At 32.5% G+C, this 15,797-nt stretch overlaps 1 long non-coding RNA gene across 1 annotated transcript; it reads left to right on the top strand.

Annotated features, from left to right (window-relative positions):
* The first annotated feature begins 6,921 nt into the window (after positions 1-6,921).
* LOC123654943 lies at positions 6,922-7,829 on the top strand. The gene is made up of 2 exons (XR_006743291.1): positions 6,922-7,007; positions 7,579-7,829. It is a non-coding gene; the product is annotated as an uncharacterized LOC123654943 (long non-coding RNA).
* The last annotated feature ends 7,968 nt before the right edge of the window (positions 7,830-15,797 follow it).

The following is a 15,797-nucleotide window of genomic DNA, read 5'->3' as shown; positions in this document are numbered from 1 at the left end:
CTGGCGTGCGGCGTGCCGGTCGACACATAACAACAACATAAAACTTAGTAGCCCGAAATCGATTAATCACGCCAGTTAATTCTATTAACAATACAGAACAAGACTGTTTATCAAGCTCGCGACGTACCTATTTGTCAAGTCGCGCCCTCTGGCTATCACGCACTTCATGTCAACTTCTGCCGTGATTGACCCTGTTTGACATCGTACCTTCCCATCGTATCTTGTAAGTACTAATAATAACAATATTATTACAATAATATACTTGATAATAATAATATATGTACTACTATTATTATTAGTGTTGCCCAAATGCAAGAACAAGACGAGACTTAGCCAGTCTTGGTCTTGGTCTTGCGCCAATACACCTGGTCTTGGTCTTGGTCTTGGTCTTGCGCTCCCAGTCTTGGTCTTGGTCTTGGTCTTGCAGCAAGAGTCTTGCAAGTCTTGCAATTACCTATTGGTCTATTACTATTTATTAAAGTTTACTTTAAATCTTAGAAAAACGTATTAGAATTGGAACATTGTGAGCTTGAATTAACATAGCCATTGTAAAGATCAAGCAGATTAATAAATAACTGAAGATTTGATAAGAAATTCGAAAAATGATTTGATTGATATTTGTTATATTAAGGTTGCACTGTACTGTAATTTACCAAAATAAAGTACTTAGTTGTTACTGGCCGATTAAATGAAAATATGGGTGTTTATAAAAAATATTTAAGACGATAATTACATACTTAATATGTCGCACCCCTAGATGAAAACACCACTAACTCAAAAATACTTACGTAAGTTAATGGCGTTTTTGAAAGTATCGCATGAATAGCTACGCAGAGTTAAAATTCTTTTAACTGTTAAAAAAATATTCTTACCTGTCCACTTCTTCCAGCGGTTACTAAAAAGCTTGTGATATCTCCACTTAATTTTCGTTTAACAGGAAGAAATATTTCTGATTCCTTTTTGTGGAAAGATATTAGATGTTTCCTTAAGCCTGAAGTGTTTCTGTTTTTCATTTTTATTTCAATCTTTTTATGTTGGCACAATTTACAGAAGGCAGTTTGGGATGCATGAATTATTTCGAAAAACTCCTCAAATTTGCTTTTGGGTCTTTTAGATCTGTGACTCAAACTCTCGTTACTCGGACTAGAATAATTTGAATCTTCGTCACTCATATTAAATTGTACACGTGATACGTTTTTAGAAAACAACGAGAATTAGTAAAAACAATTATTAAGTTAGACTCGAAGCACAGCTCAATTGGAAATGACTGGAATTAAAATAATTCCTTTATTTATAGTACGTTTCCTTGCTTTCTACCGCGCCGCCTCGCCACGTGCCGGCTCTATGAAAAGGATGCCGCCGCAAATCAACAATGCCGCGTGCGGCGTACAAACACACACTAAATATTACCTACTTGTACAGACGCGACGCGTGAATAAAATATATGTAAAGAATTAGTGCCAATCACTATTCTTTACATATAAGTGAATGTTTTGGCGTACATCTATACTAATATTATAAAGCTGAAGAGTTCGTTTGTATGTTTGATGACAGAAGTTTTAAAATAAATAAATAAGTCCTGAACGTCACTATACCTCCAAAGTTACTATTCCTCGTGGACGAAGTCGCGGGCACAGCTAGTAAATACTTACTCTCATCATCTCTCTCAGAGATATTCGGGCTGGTAAGTAATACAAAACTCTTATCGCAGGCTTTTTATTTTATTAGTAGGTAAGTACCTACGCTTTTTATATTATTTTATTAGTTTTGTAGAATTTTTTTACACGTTTCAAGTATATTTAAAAGTGGCTACAATATTTATTAAACGGGTGATATTTGAACACTTTTTGCTATTTTTTAACCGACTTCCAAAAAAGGAGGAGGTTCTCAATTCGACTGTTTTTTTTTTTTTTTTTTTTTTTTTTTATGTATGTTACATCAGAACTTTTGACCGTGTGGACCGATTTCGACAAATTTTGTTTTAATCGAAAGGTGGTGTGTGCCAATTGGTCCCATTTCAATTTATTTGAGATCTAACAACTACTTTTCGAGTTATATCTAATAATGCGTTTTTACTTGACGCTTTTTTCGTCGACCTACGTTGTATTATACCGCATAACTTTCTACTGCATGTACCGATTTTGATAATTCTTTTTTTGTTGGAAAGAGAATATCCCTAGTTTGGTACTGTGATAAGGAAACTAGGATCTGATGATGGAATCCTAGAGAAATCGAGGGAAACTCTCGAAAATCCGTAATAACTTTTTACTGGGTGTACCGATTTTGATAATTTTTAATTTAATCGAAAGCTGGTGTTTATCATGTGGTCACATATAAATTTTATCGAGATCTGATAAGTACTTTTTGAGTAATCTTTGATAACGCGTAGTTGCTTGACTATTTTATCGTCGATCTACGTTGTATTACTTGTCGATGTAATTGAAGTCGGTTTTTTTTTTCGTTTGCGAGCAAACACAATTATTCTTGTAAAAACTTAAGAAATATAATGACTAAATGTACAATAATAGTACCTAAGTAATTAGTTTAAAACCATATAAGTAATCAATATTATAATATAGACTTACTAGAATGAATTAATATGACATCTACTACCTATCCTTACCATTTTATCCTAATCATAATACTACTTGCGTGATCAGTATAATGTATTCATTTTCATTCTAAGCACTCTGAAACTTATTTATTCTTTGGAACACCTGTAGGTACTCTTAAAATTCGAAATTATTTTGCATGAGTATACCTACGCCCTATGGCGGCAATCAAATAGTGTCAAATGTTATGATTTCGGCGTGGCGGCAACGATTGTTTTAGATTTCAAAAGAAGCCGCCGGCGCGTGTATCATAACCATGTACTTCCGAAAAGCGGCAAATTTCTTTGAGAAGTAAGTACAAAACCTTTGATGCCGCATTATCAAAGTGCCGATGGTTAAAACATAACTATGCATGGACTCAGTTTGATTTTAATAGATATTTTTTTATTCGCTATGTTTATGGTATTAGTCGTAATGCGCATAGGTCCAGTTTTTCATATTCTTTGATACAGTTTTTTGCGTCTCATAGAATTCCTAAGCGTACCTACCTATACACCGAACTGTTACACCTAACTACTCAGTGAAATAGCGCTAAGTCCTAGCTGCAAGACGCAAGAGTCTTGCAGGCTATGTCTTGTTCTTGCTCAAGTCTTGCACGGTCAGTCTTGGTCTTGGTCTTGCTAAAAATACGCGGTCTTGTTCTTGGTCTTGGTCTTGCAAAAACGCAAGAACAAGACCAAGACTGCAAGACCAAGACTGGATTTGGGCAACACTAATTATTATAATAATTTATGTTACAAATTTTCATACCTACCTATTAATAGCCAAGCTTAAGCTAGTTTTTTTTTCGATTTGTACTATACAAATATATTAAAAATTAAAAAAAAAGGTGTAAAAAATAAGTGTAAAAATAAGTGTTGTCTTTTGAATGAAAATATTATTCTGTAAATCTATTTCAATTATCTATACATAATACATATAATGAAAATATAACGGATCGCTGTCTGTACATCGAAGATATATGAGATCATAAAAATATCATTGGGACCTTTATCAACGCAAATAGCACCCAAAACGATTGTTAGAATTTTTGTCTGTATGTTTGTGACTATGTGCATGCTAATCTCAGAAACAGCTTATCCGATTTAGATGTGGTTTTCAGTAATATATTGTGGTAAGCCTCACTTAACATTTAGTGTTTTTTTTTCATGTTAATCGGTTCATAAATAAAAAAAGTTATGCCAATTTAAAGAATCACGTTGAACATTTTAAAGCCACTATTCCAAGCGGACGAAGTCGTGAGCACAGCTAGTCTAAAAATAAATGTTAATGTAATTGTCACTTTCCTAACATAAATATTTTTACAATAAAATTTTACACGAGCAGGCTTGCGTCGAAGCGACAGCTGTCTCTACAACGGCGAATTTAAATTATGGAGCCAAAATTTGTCATGTTCGAGTCCCGCTCGTTTTGTAATGGAAACGTACTATTTTCAAATTTTATTTGTGAAACCCGTTTAAACTTTATAATTAAGTATCTATTTGGCTTCTTTGTAATTCGAATTTATATTCTTACCTTTGAAAGAAACTTTACTTATATTTATTAGTAAATAGAAATTCTATATTAAAAGATGTTACGTAAAAGTTACACAAAGAGTATTCAAAAATAAAGTAGTAATAGTGTTGGTTTATGTAAATTCACAAACCCAGGCGAACACTTCTACAATAGACTGTCGTGCAAGGTTCCAAGGCATTAAGATGCTAATGAATACATTAGAAATGCATCGATAAATAGTCCAGAGCGCAAATTAAGCTTTGAAATGAATTGCGACTGTGTAGGCAACATAAGGATACTGAAAATTAATATTATATAAAAATTGTTTTAAATAAACAATGTCTAAAAATAACAAAAGAATGTATATATCATTCACTGATTATGCTTATGAATGTTGTTTGTAGTATAACTGTGCTACTAATTATTAATAGTAACAACGCTTAAATATTATTCTTTACGCAATATGAGTACAAAATAGAGTTAAATATTTACTACATTATTAATTTTAAACATATGTTTACTTTCATTTTTAAATCTACAACTCATAATTGATTGGTAACACTGTACATTTGAATTACTGAACAAACGTAAATAAAAAAAAATGTACTCATCATCATATTAAAAATTCTCCGATTGTAATATCTTTTGTTGAATTCAGACGAAAACATACGTTAGCAAGACCGAATGCTGCAAACCTAAGCGTATGTTTTATTCATACCCACAAATGGCAATTGCAGTAACAATGTCCTCGGGTCGGAAGGAAACATTGTATAAAAAAGCATTGGCGCCCGTTAACCAAGGGACGAAACATTGTTAGTCCGCGAAATTATGCGGATAATGTTATACCATGCCATTTCCCTTTGACCTTAATATCTAACCGAAAAACTTTTCCCCTAATTGTTTTTATACGTGTAAGTATGTGTGATATTTCGTTTTGATTGTAATTGAATTTTGAATATAGTCGTTGGAAACCAGAAAGAGTGATTTTACAAATTCTTTCTTTAGAAGATAAATCACCGACTAGTCGTGTCAATTCGCAAACGAAAAAAACTGACTTCAATTACATCGACAAGTAATACAATGTAGGTAGACGAAAAAATAGTCAATAGTCAAGTGAATACGCATTATTAGTTACAACTAAAAATTACTTGTCAGATTTGAATTAAATTTAAATGGGACCACACGAAACTCACCACCTGTACATTAAAAAAAAACATAGAAATTGGTCCAACCAGTCAAAATTTCTGAGATAACATACATAAAAAAGTACAATCAAATTGAGAACTCTCCTTTTTTGAGTCGGTTAAATGTGATAATGTTTTTAACCGACTTCCAAAAAAGGAGGAGGTTCTCAATTCGACTGTTTTTTTTTTTTTTTTTTTTTAATGTATGTTACATCAGAACTTTTGACTGGGTGGAGCGATTTCGACAAATTTTCTTTTAATCGAAAGGTGGTGTATGCCAATTGGTCCCATTTAAATTTATTTGAGATCTAACAACTACTTTTCGAGCCATATCTAATAATGCGTTTTTACTTGACGCTTTTTTCGTCGACCTACGTTGCATTTATACCGCATAACTTTCTACTGGATGTACCGATTTTGATAATTCTTTTTTTGTTAGAAAGGAGATATCCCTAATTTAGTACCATGATAAGGAAACTAGGATCTGATGATGGGGTCCCAGAGAAATCGAGGGAAAATCTTGAAAATCCGCAATAACTTTTTACTGGGTGTACCGATTTTGATAATTCTTTTTTTGTTGAAAAGAAGATATCCTTAGTTTAGTACCATGATAAGGAAACCATAATCAGATGATGCGATCCGAGAGAAATCGAGGGAACTTCTTGAAAATCCGCAATAACTTTTTACTGGGTGTACCGATTTTAATAATTTTTAATTTAATCGAAAGCTGATGTTTGTCATGTGGTCACATATAAATTTTATTGAGATCTGATAACTACTTTTTGAGTAACCTTTGATAACGCGCAATTACTTGACTATTTTTTCGTCGATCTACGTTGTATTACTCGTCGATGTAATTGAAGTCGGTTTTTTTTTTTCGTTTGCGAGCAAACACAATTATAATTTATTTAATTAAACCATCCAATAGGTATAATAAAAATAGAATTAAATAAGAAGTTCAATCTGTGAGTTCAATTAAAGATTCATAGTTAAATATTGTTGACAAAATATAAAATGTCATTCCGATTCAAATTGACCACTCTAAAGATATTTTTATCTTAGTATAGAAAGAGAAAAACAGTTGTTCCGTTTTTTACTACTACAGCAATGCTCAAAACGGAGTTATGTTATTTCTATTGTTCATTAAACTTCAGTATTAAAAAAAAGGAACTATCGGTAGAAAAAATCCTGCTTGAGGTATCCGGAAACACATACAAAACAAACACGTGTCCAAATCACGGCAAACATCCATATTTGTTACGCAAATATTTGTTATGAGCTAGATCGAATCTGCGACCCTCGTGTCGGTTGTCAATGACTACTATGCAAACACTTCGCTGAATAAGGGGCTATAAAAATTTAAAAAATTAGACATACTATATAGGTTAAAGTATACATATATAGTCACAGAAAACGACACTAAAATATAATTAATGGAAGTTAATCAAAGTAGCATAATAAATGCTAAATGAAAATAAAAGGTATCAATTACAACTAGAATAAAATATTTTTAGCATAAAAATACTAACAGCATTTATCCAATTGTATACAAAACAGAAAAAGAAATATATTAGCGACTTCCCTGTCTGAGCTACAGCGTGCATATTAAAGTGCTCTAATATATCGTTTCTAGTACTTACCTAATGAACAGCACAGAAATCACGCTGCATACGCAATCACCTAACCGCCAGTCACTATATTTCACGCTTGGCTCAAAGTAAGTGGCTATAAAAGTGATAAAATATCTATTTAACTTTTTCTCCGCAGCGTTTTTCCGCTTTTACCCCGAGGAATGTTCGTTTCCTCCCAAGGAACGTTTGGTGTCGGGTAATTGCTGTTTATGTTAACTCGAATAAACGTGATAACTTTCTGGAGTTCTTTAGCAAACATTGCTTTTCTAATGTATTTCGGGTTATTTATTTTCGTTTATCGTTGAAATTGTTTATCGCTCTCGGTGATTAATCACAGCAGTACGTGAACTTCGTTTCGTGAATATTAATATAACAAATCTTCCATTATGCATTTATATATTAATTTAAATATTCTATTTTGTACTCTTCTTCGCATTTTAAATTTACATCAATTTGTTACTAATGAGTTATTAGTGGAGTTAGTATATATATAGTCACAGCTGTACCGTCATTTTATTCTATCAGTGTTAAAAAAGTAACATTACTTATATTATTAATATTTATTAATTATATTATTAATATATATATATAATATACCGAATAATCCGTTAAAAGAAATTAATCCAAAATAGTGAGTAAATGAAAAATTCTCTGTAGATGGAGCAATGCGACCGGACATGGAGCGGCTGTCTATCAAAAAGCACTTATGCGGTACTGACGCCATGTGGCGTACGATTTACCATTCTCGGCATTTCCATGTTGACCGCTTCGGAGTGTATAGATAGTGCCTATTTCTAGATGTACACCAGTATCTATCGATTGATCCTCTATAGTAACATTGCAATACAGGAAAAATGTTTACTTTTTTTTGAGTAAAGATGAAATGTCGTAAAATTATGCTCATATAACCAAAGTCTCCAACACTAGTCAATTGAGCGACACTATTAAACCTCCTTTGCCTATATAGTTTCATGGTAAGTGTGATATGCTTGTTATATACACTAATCGACTTACTTAAGTTTTTTTTTAACAAGACATCTGTAGTTAATGTCGAAATATCGAGCTCCGCAAAAAATATCCCGTTTTTGAATTGTTTTACTTAAGAAATTCAAAATCGATGCAATTTCGATGCAAATACAAAATTATACCGATTCTCAACTTAAAAAAAGAGGAGGTTACTCAATTCGATCCTACAAGTATATATGTATGTTCGGGGTAACTTTATCGTTTATGAACCGATTTTGGTAATCCTTTTTTATTGGAAAAGATATATCGACAGTGTGGTGCCATGATAAGGAAACCAGGATCTGATGATGGAATCCCAGAGAAATCGAGAGAAACCCTAGAAAGTCGTAGTGACGACTAGTGCGTTTGTTAGTTTTTTTCGTCTACTTACGTTGTATTACTTGTACTACTCTATTACTGATGTAATTGAAGTCGGTTTTTTTTTCATTCGCGAGCAAACACAATTATTTATTATTTCTTAATACAAATTCAAACTTTAAATTAATATGATAAAATACAATGTCACCGTTCTTTTCTCTAAAGCAATGTAAAGCTGTATTTAAATATTATTGCTGAGCAGGCAAATGGTTGCAGCAATTAAATTCGGACATTTAGTTGTACCGACTGTATTTTACTCGTCTGTTTTACTTGTTACTCATAAAAGGACGAGTTTAATAATTTTATGCTATTAATGTTTCGGTTTTTATTCTGTTCCGTTGCTTTTTCAACAATGGTTTTAACGTATTTTTAAACTATTTAAACAAGTCGTTGTCACTACATCAGAACGTTAATTAAAAAAATAATTCAGATTTATTTATTCAATTATTTTTTTAATATTTTATATAAATTTTTGTCTGTTAGGTAATTTTATAAAATTCAATCATAGTGACATGAAGTATAAATTGCTTTAAACTACTTGAGCTTGTTCCAACACTAAAATTGTTGGACAAAGTGAAACTATGAGAAATTAATAAAATTAACAGAATAATTTGACCACAAGAGAGTGCGGACAAAGTTCTACGATGAAGCAGTTTTGCATTGAATATGTTATGTAGCGTAGCATTGGTTTAAAATTTATTTTTGTATTTAATTTTAAAGTCTGTTAACTGTTTTAGAAACAGACATCATCTAAAAAATAATAAATTGTTACTAGATAAACGTTATAAGCTAGACGAAAGTTCCATGTAGGTCTCGCCTCATCGAGCCGTCAATGCTGGTTACTGTCGTGTTTTTTTTTTTTTTTTTTTATATAACAATATATATCCACGGGCTCATAATGCCCGTGCTTTTATTATTCCAATATTAGTTTGTTAGTTTCGATAACTTGGTACTTACACATGCAACTTAGAGGACTAATTAAACTAGACTTAGTATCTCTAATCCTACGTGAGTCCACCGACCAAAAATTTAAAGTTATACTAAATTTACTTCTATATATATTAATTACTATATATTATATATTTTTTGTATTCCTACTGTCAGTTTTATTATCTAAGTTTATATTTACACTTATATATACACTTATGGCCTGTTGGCCTACTTACAATATACACTTAGCCTAGGTTACTGTTAGTAAACTTTTTTTTTTTTTTTTTTGTAGTCAATATTATATAATTTATCCTAATTAATTTGGTACACATGTAAAATTATTTTGCACACGTTTTGTAATATGTAATTAATACTATTTAATTTAACACTAACTTTATATGTTTATGTACACCCTATTTATTCACTGAAACAAATTTCTTCACACGCCAAAAGTTTTCAACATATCGAGCACACTCTCAGTGACGGCGGCGTCTCTATGATGAATCGCCATCTTGAGACTGTGCTCGAGTATTTCCTTGTCCGTGGTCTCTACTGCCCTCGCCACAAAGCGACCAATTGCGTCGTCCCTGTCGTCGGTGTAATAGACACAGGTGTTGGTGTGTCTAGTCACCGCGACTACAGCGTGCGAAACGCTGTCCTGGATCCTGAGCCTCCTCGTCTTCGTCTGGAGGACTATGACGTCCTCGTAGGTCTGGCCCTGCGCCTCGTGGATGGTTAAGACGCGCGATCCCTCCCCGGATCCGTATCCCTGGTCAGTCAGCAACCTCTTCTCCTCTTGCTTAAAGACCAGGTATAAGGTCCGGTCTCTTCCTGCAGGAATACGCGCGCCCGTGAGGCTCTCCACTCGCAAAGATCGGATCTTTGAGCTTGAGCTGTATACGTCCTTATAAACTTCCGGTTACTGTCGTGTTGCCTTAATGCCAGCTGTCGAAGGTTCCATTCCCGTTCGCTGCAGATAATTGTATTTGCACCAACATTTATTTCTGGTCTAGATTTAGATCGGGCAATCGGTGCCGGTTGTCATCATAAATCTGATAACTATCACTATTCATAGTAGGGTAGTAATAATTATTCACCAACCCGCAGAGAAGCACGTAGAGAATTAAATTCCAACCCTTCTACTATATACGGAAATCTTTCGCCTAGCACTAGGAGGACTGACTAATTGAGTTTAGTTCCGTGTAGTATTAATGTGATTAAAAGAAAAAAACATTAAGTTATTAAAGTGCTCTAACTCTTTGTTAACTGAGGTAGGGCACAGTAGGAAATATCCTGCTAAAAATATGAAGAAGCCCATCTGAGGTAGTACCTCGACCTTACAGAAGACCACAGCTAAATAATACTGGTTTAAGCAGTATTATGTTCCTATTGGTGAGTAAGGTTACCAGAGCTCCTGGGGAATTGGGGATAGGGTCGGCACCGCGCTTGCGATGCTTCTGGTGTTGCAGACTTCTATAATCTACGGTAATCGCTTTCCATCAGGTACTCGAATGCTTATAACCGTATATAGAGGTACCTGTACGCTTGTTTGCTAACCAAGTTACAGGAAAAAAAAATTATAAATCCATTGTAATATAGAAACAAAAAAACTTAGCTAACACTTTAACCGAACGGACCTTCAAAAGCACTAAACAGTACAAAACGAGCATCAAAAGGAGAAATGTTAATGTTTTATACATTTCAAAATGCCTTTCACAATGCAAACTGTTCTGTATTAAAATAAGAGATTATACAATCGTTCTGATGTAAGTACACATTACACTACACGGATTTATATAAAAAGGTGACATTTTATAATTATGTTTGCTTGCAAACAAAAAAACTGATTTCCATTACGAAGTCCAGTAATACAACGTAGGCGGACGAATAAATCGTCAAATAAGTACGTATTATTTATTTATTTTTATTTTATAATTTATTGTACACTAGAAATATATTACAAACAAAGCATAAAGATAGTTACAGGCAGTGTAGTACAATGAACGGACTTATGACTAATTAGCCATATCTTCGAGACAAAAAGTACTTGGCAGATCTCGATTAAATTTAAATATGACCACGTGACAAGAATCTGATTTTGATATAATATATAAAAAGATTTATCGAAATCGGTCCACCGAGTATAAAATTATAAGTTATAATATAATAAAATTCTACCTATATTGACAAAAAAAAGGTTAAGTAGAGCATTATTAGTATAAATAGAAAAGTAGTTCTTAGATCTCAATTAATTTTAATTAAATGAAAAATACACCAAACTTTGAAATTGACCTAAAATACTATAACTATTAAAACCTTATCTAATTTTCTGCAGCAGTTATTGCGTGATGTCGGAAAAACTTATAGATAAATAGAGATAAGAGCCGACTAAAATTCTGATGACAATTATTTTCACTTATATCGTTATCATTAAGACAACCGAGGTTTTTAATTCATTTTTCATATGCCTATACCTCTCATACACGGACATTGGATTAAAATATTATGCATTTAAAGTTTCTATTTATTCGTAAACCTTTTCGTATTCATAGGTCATTCTGTCTTACTACTGTTTGTAGAAACTAATAAGTATTGGAGTTATTAATAATATATATTTTATTTATTCTCCTAATCAAATTGCATTAATTTTGAAATTATCTTTCTCAAAGCCATTTGAAAAGTAGAGAAACTTAACTCAGTGTAACTGTATTTTTATTTAAATCTTGTGTTTAATGCAATGGCTCGTCAGAGCTCCAAAGACAATTGTTACTTTAGTTTTGTGTAGACATAATGTAACATTTTTGCAAAGTCTGCTAAATATAAAGCAAAGCTCATTAGAGTAAATATTTTAAGTTCTTTTGTGTTCTTTCTTTATATAAATCCTAGCTGACCCCGCAAACGTTGTTTTGTTATATATATTGTTAACCTCCTTAATCCCCCTCCTCCCATATAACTTGATGGTATGAAAAATAGATGTTGGCCGATTCTCAAACCTACCCGATATGCACCCAAAATTTCATAAATCGGTCAAGATGTTTCGAAGAAGTATTGTAATTAACATTGTGACATGGACAATTTTATATATAAAAAATATGAAAAATTGTAAAATATTATAAATAGTTTGTAATATTATATTTCTGTTAAATATTAAATAATATTTCTACAGATAATCTACCTTAGGTACTCTTATTATATTTTATTGAGATAATATTGCTTTTACTTTTTGCTTTCTTACTAATTAAGTAATAACAACCAGCATCAAAATATAAATAAACTGAAATATTTATTTTACGTTTATTAAGATTGCATAAATCGTATACGCCGTAACTTAATTTGAGAAATTATTTACTTTCACGTTAAAAACACTATTAACCGAGTAATTTCAATAGAGATGGCCGCTTACCAAGTCATTAAACCTTCCGGAAGCTCCAATTATGTTCTCTGCATCCGTTTATCCAATTAAAACTGTATTGACTGGAACTACTTGCTATTTGCTATCAATTAATGTACAATTTCCACCTCCTTTCTGATGGTACTTATTTTAAAGGTTTTAAAATTAATAAAATGAAAAGATTGATTACAGTTGGAGAGAAATCGATCAGCTCACTTTAATTTATTTCGAATAAATCGAACGTGTGTAATTTCAGTAAATGTTATTAAATTAAACTTCTAACTGTTATTGTTATTTTTAATAGCACTTACATTAAAAGATAAGTTTTTACGACAAAAATAAAAAAAAACTATTTTTTATTAATAATACTAAAGAACATCAGATTTGAATTTAATGTTATATTTTGAAAGAATAATTTTATAATAATAATATGTCTTATTTTAAAATATATGAAAATAATTTAAATTTTAAATATATTTTAGTGCAATAAAGTACTAGATCGTTCAATAAGTCCCGAGACTAACCTGGAAATGGCGCATACATTAAAAACTCTTTTGATTTTTAAAAAGTACTGGCTATCAATACAAGAATATGTGTCAAATTTTTAAAAATGGAACAATAAAATTATTGATTTTGAAACATTTAAGTGACGCTACGGTTGTTATTTCGATACAATGGAAAAAAACGAGTTTCGCGTGTTGATAAAACATTGTTTTTAATGGGAAAAAATACCGTTGAAGCACAGCAATGGCTTATAAAATGTTATGCAGGATCAGCTCCCTCTAAAGCAACCATTTGTCGGTGGTATGCCGACTTCAAACGCGGTCGCATGGACACCAATGATGGGGAACGCTCAGGTCGTCCAAATGAAGCAGTGACTCAACAAAATATTAACCAAGTCCTCAAAATCGTATTGGAAGATCGGAAGGTAAAAGTGCGAGAGATAGCCGAGATAGTGAAGATTTCAGCTGGTAGTGTTTTCACTATTTTACATAAAAATTTGGCCATGAAAAAGCTTTTTTCTAAGTGGGTGCCGCGTTTGCTTACAACTAATCAAAAGGAACAACGTATCAATGATTCAGAGCGATGTTTGGCGCTGATGAATCATAATAAAAAGGATTTTTTACGTCGGTATGTAACAATGGATGAAACCTGGATATACCATTTCACTCCGGAATCCAATCGGCAGGCAGCGGAGTGGAGAGCGGCTGGTGAAAGCCGCCCGAAGCGTCCAAAGACTCAGAAATCGGCCGGTAAGGTTATGGCGTCTATATTTTGGGATGCGCATGGAATACTTTTCATCGACTACCTTGAAAAGGGGCAAAATATAAATAGTGACTATTACATGTGCTTATTGGAGCGATTGAAGTACGAAATTGCGGATAAACGGCCTCACATGAACAAAAAGAAAGTGGTGTTTCACCAGGACAACGCGCCTTGTCACAAGTCCGTGAGAACGATGGCCAAAATTAACGAATTGGGCTTCGAATTGCTTCCTCATCCCCCTTATTCGCCAGACTTGGCCCCCAGCGATTACTGGCTGTTTGCAGACCTCAAAAAAATGCTTCAGGGTAAGAAATTTGACTCAAATAGTGAAGTTATCGCAGCAACGGAGGCTTATTTTGAAGCCAAAGACAAATCGTTCTACACACATGGGATAGAAAAGTTAGAAAAGCGTTGGAGGGACTGTATCGCTCTTGGAGGAGACTATGTTGATGAATAGAAATTAATTTTATAAAAAAGACCTTTTTTTAGTACTTAGTCTCGGGACTTATTGAACCACGTGTTATGTATGATATTCATGTACCTAGTCATATATCAGAGCTAAAGATCAGTTTACTTAATCAGCAAACAATAGGTTCCGAAATTATTCTTCAATACTATCTATTGCTATTTTTATTTGAAACAAATGTAAGTAACATTGATTATGTTTTTGTTTTTCTTTTTAACCTCTTACTTTGCTTCAATCTAATTTCGCTGGAGGCATAGTAGGGCTTAGAACGCCCTCTTCTTTAACTGTGTTGCCGTACAAGGCAATTTAGATCGTATTCGTGCCGCATCTAGATCAACATTGTATGGAGCCTCTAATAACTTTATACAAACACACAGACAGCGGTTAAAGGTTACTTGATTGTATAAAAACGATTAAAAAAACCATTGCCATATCTAAGTTTTGATCAAGTCACTGAAAAAATAAATGAAATAAAGGCAATTTCGTATTACTATGAGATTTGTTCGATTGCTCAAAGGTTTATTATTTATATCTCGTTATATTAGTAATAGAAACACAAAAAAATATTTTATTTTATTTACACCAGTACGTTAAGTTACAAGGCTACATATATGTATATTTTATTTATATAAAAATCAATTCCTGTTTGTTTGTCTCACTAGAACTCGAGAATAACCATAATACATAGTACACACAAAGACTTTTAATATTAACGTTTTTATAATAAAATTTACGTAAGAAAGTGTTTAAGCAAACAAAAATCTAGATTAAAACCATATTTTCAATGCAAAGTGGCGTCCCTTGATACATTGCATCTTCATAAATTAATCATCTCTCGACGTGATATAAAGAAAATTTTCCTTCTAACCAAACATACATTACATCATCGATACTTCACAGAGATGAGATCAATAGAATATTTACAATTTATACATATGTATGGTTACCCTCGTCTATGGTCTTTGTATGCTCAATTGAGATTAATGTTCAAGCACCCACAGTATGTACGTGCTAAATATCTAATAACTTTTGATATACGATATTAGAATCCGAGACTGAATTGTGTGATATTGACGTTTAGACAATAATAGCATATTGTTTTTCGATATAAGGCCAAATAAGGCAATTTAAAACTAACTTAAAATATAACAAAAATTATTAGGTAGTTGGTATGTATTATAAATATGTATATCATTTTTGTATTCTGCGAAAAAAATTATTAACGACGATAACTAAAGGTTCAATTGGAGATACGGACAAAAAATATTTGCTTTTGGTCAGTTTTCGTATGTGCCGCCGTGCCTTCATAACTATGGTTGAATTCACTCAAACTTGCATTTACGTCTGTTATCATTAACACCTGGTAAAGACCACTATCCTCTTTAGTTTTAATATCCTGTGTTTGCAAAACTTTAATCGATTTCCGTAACTGTAAATTAT

The sequence above is a fragment of the Melitaea cinxia genome, chromosome 7 (assembly GCF_905220565.1).
Source record: "Melitaea cinxia chromosome 7, ilMelCinx1.1, whole genome shotgun sequence".
NCBI lineage: Eukaryota > Metazoa > Arthropoda > Insecta > Lepidoptera > Nymphalidae > Melitaea > Melitaea cinxia.
Note: the sequence above shows the minus strand (reverse complement) of the source record. Positions and strands in the feature narration are given on the sequence as shown.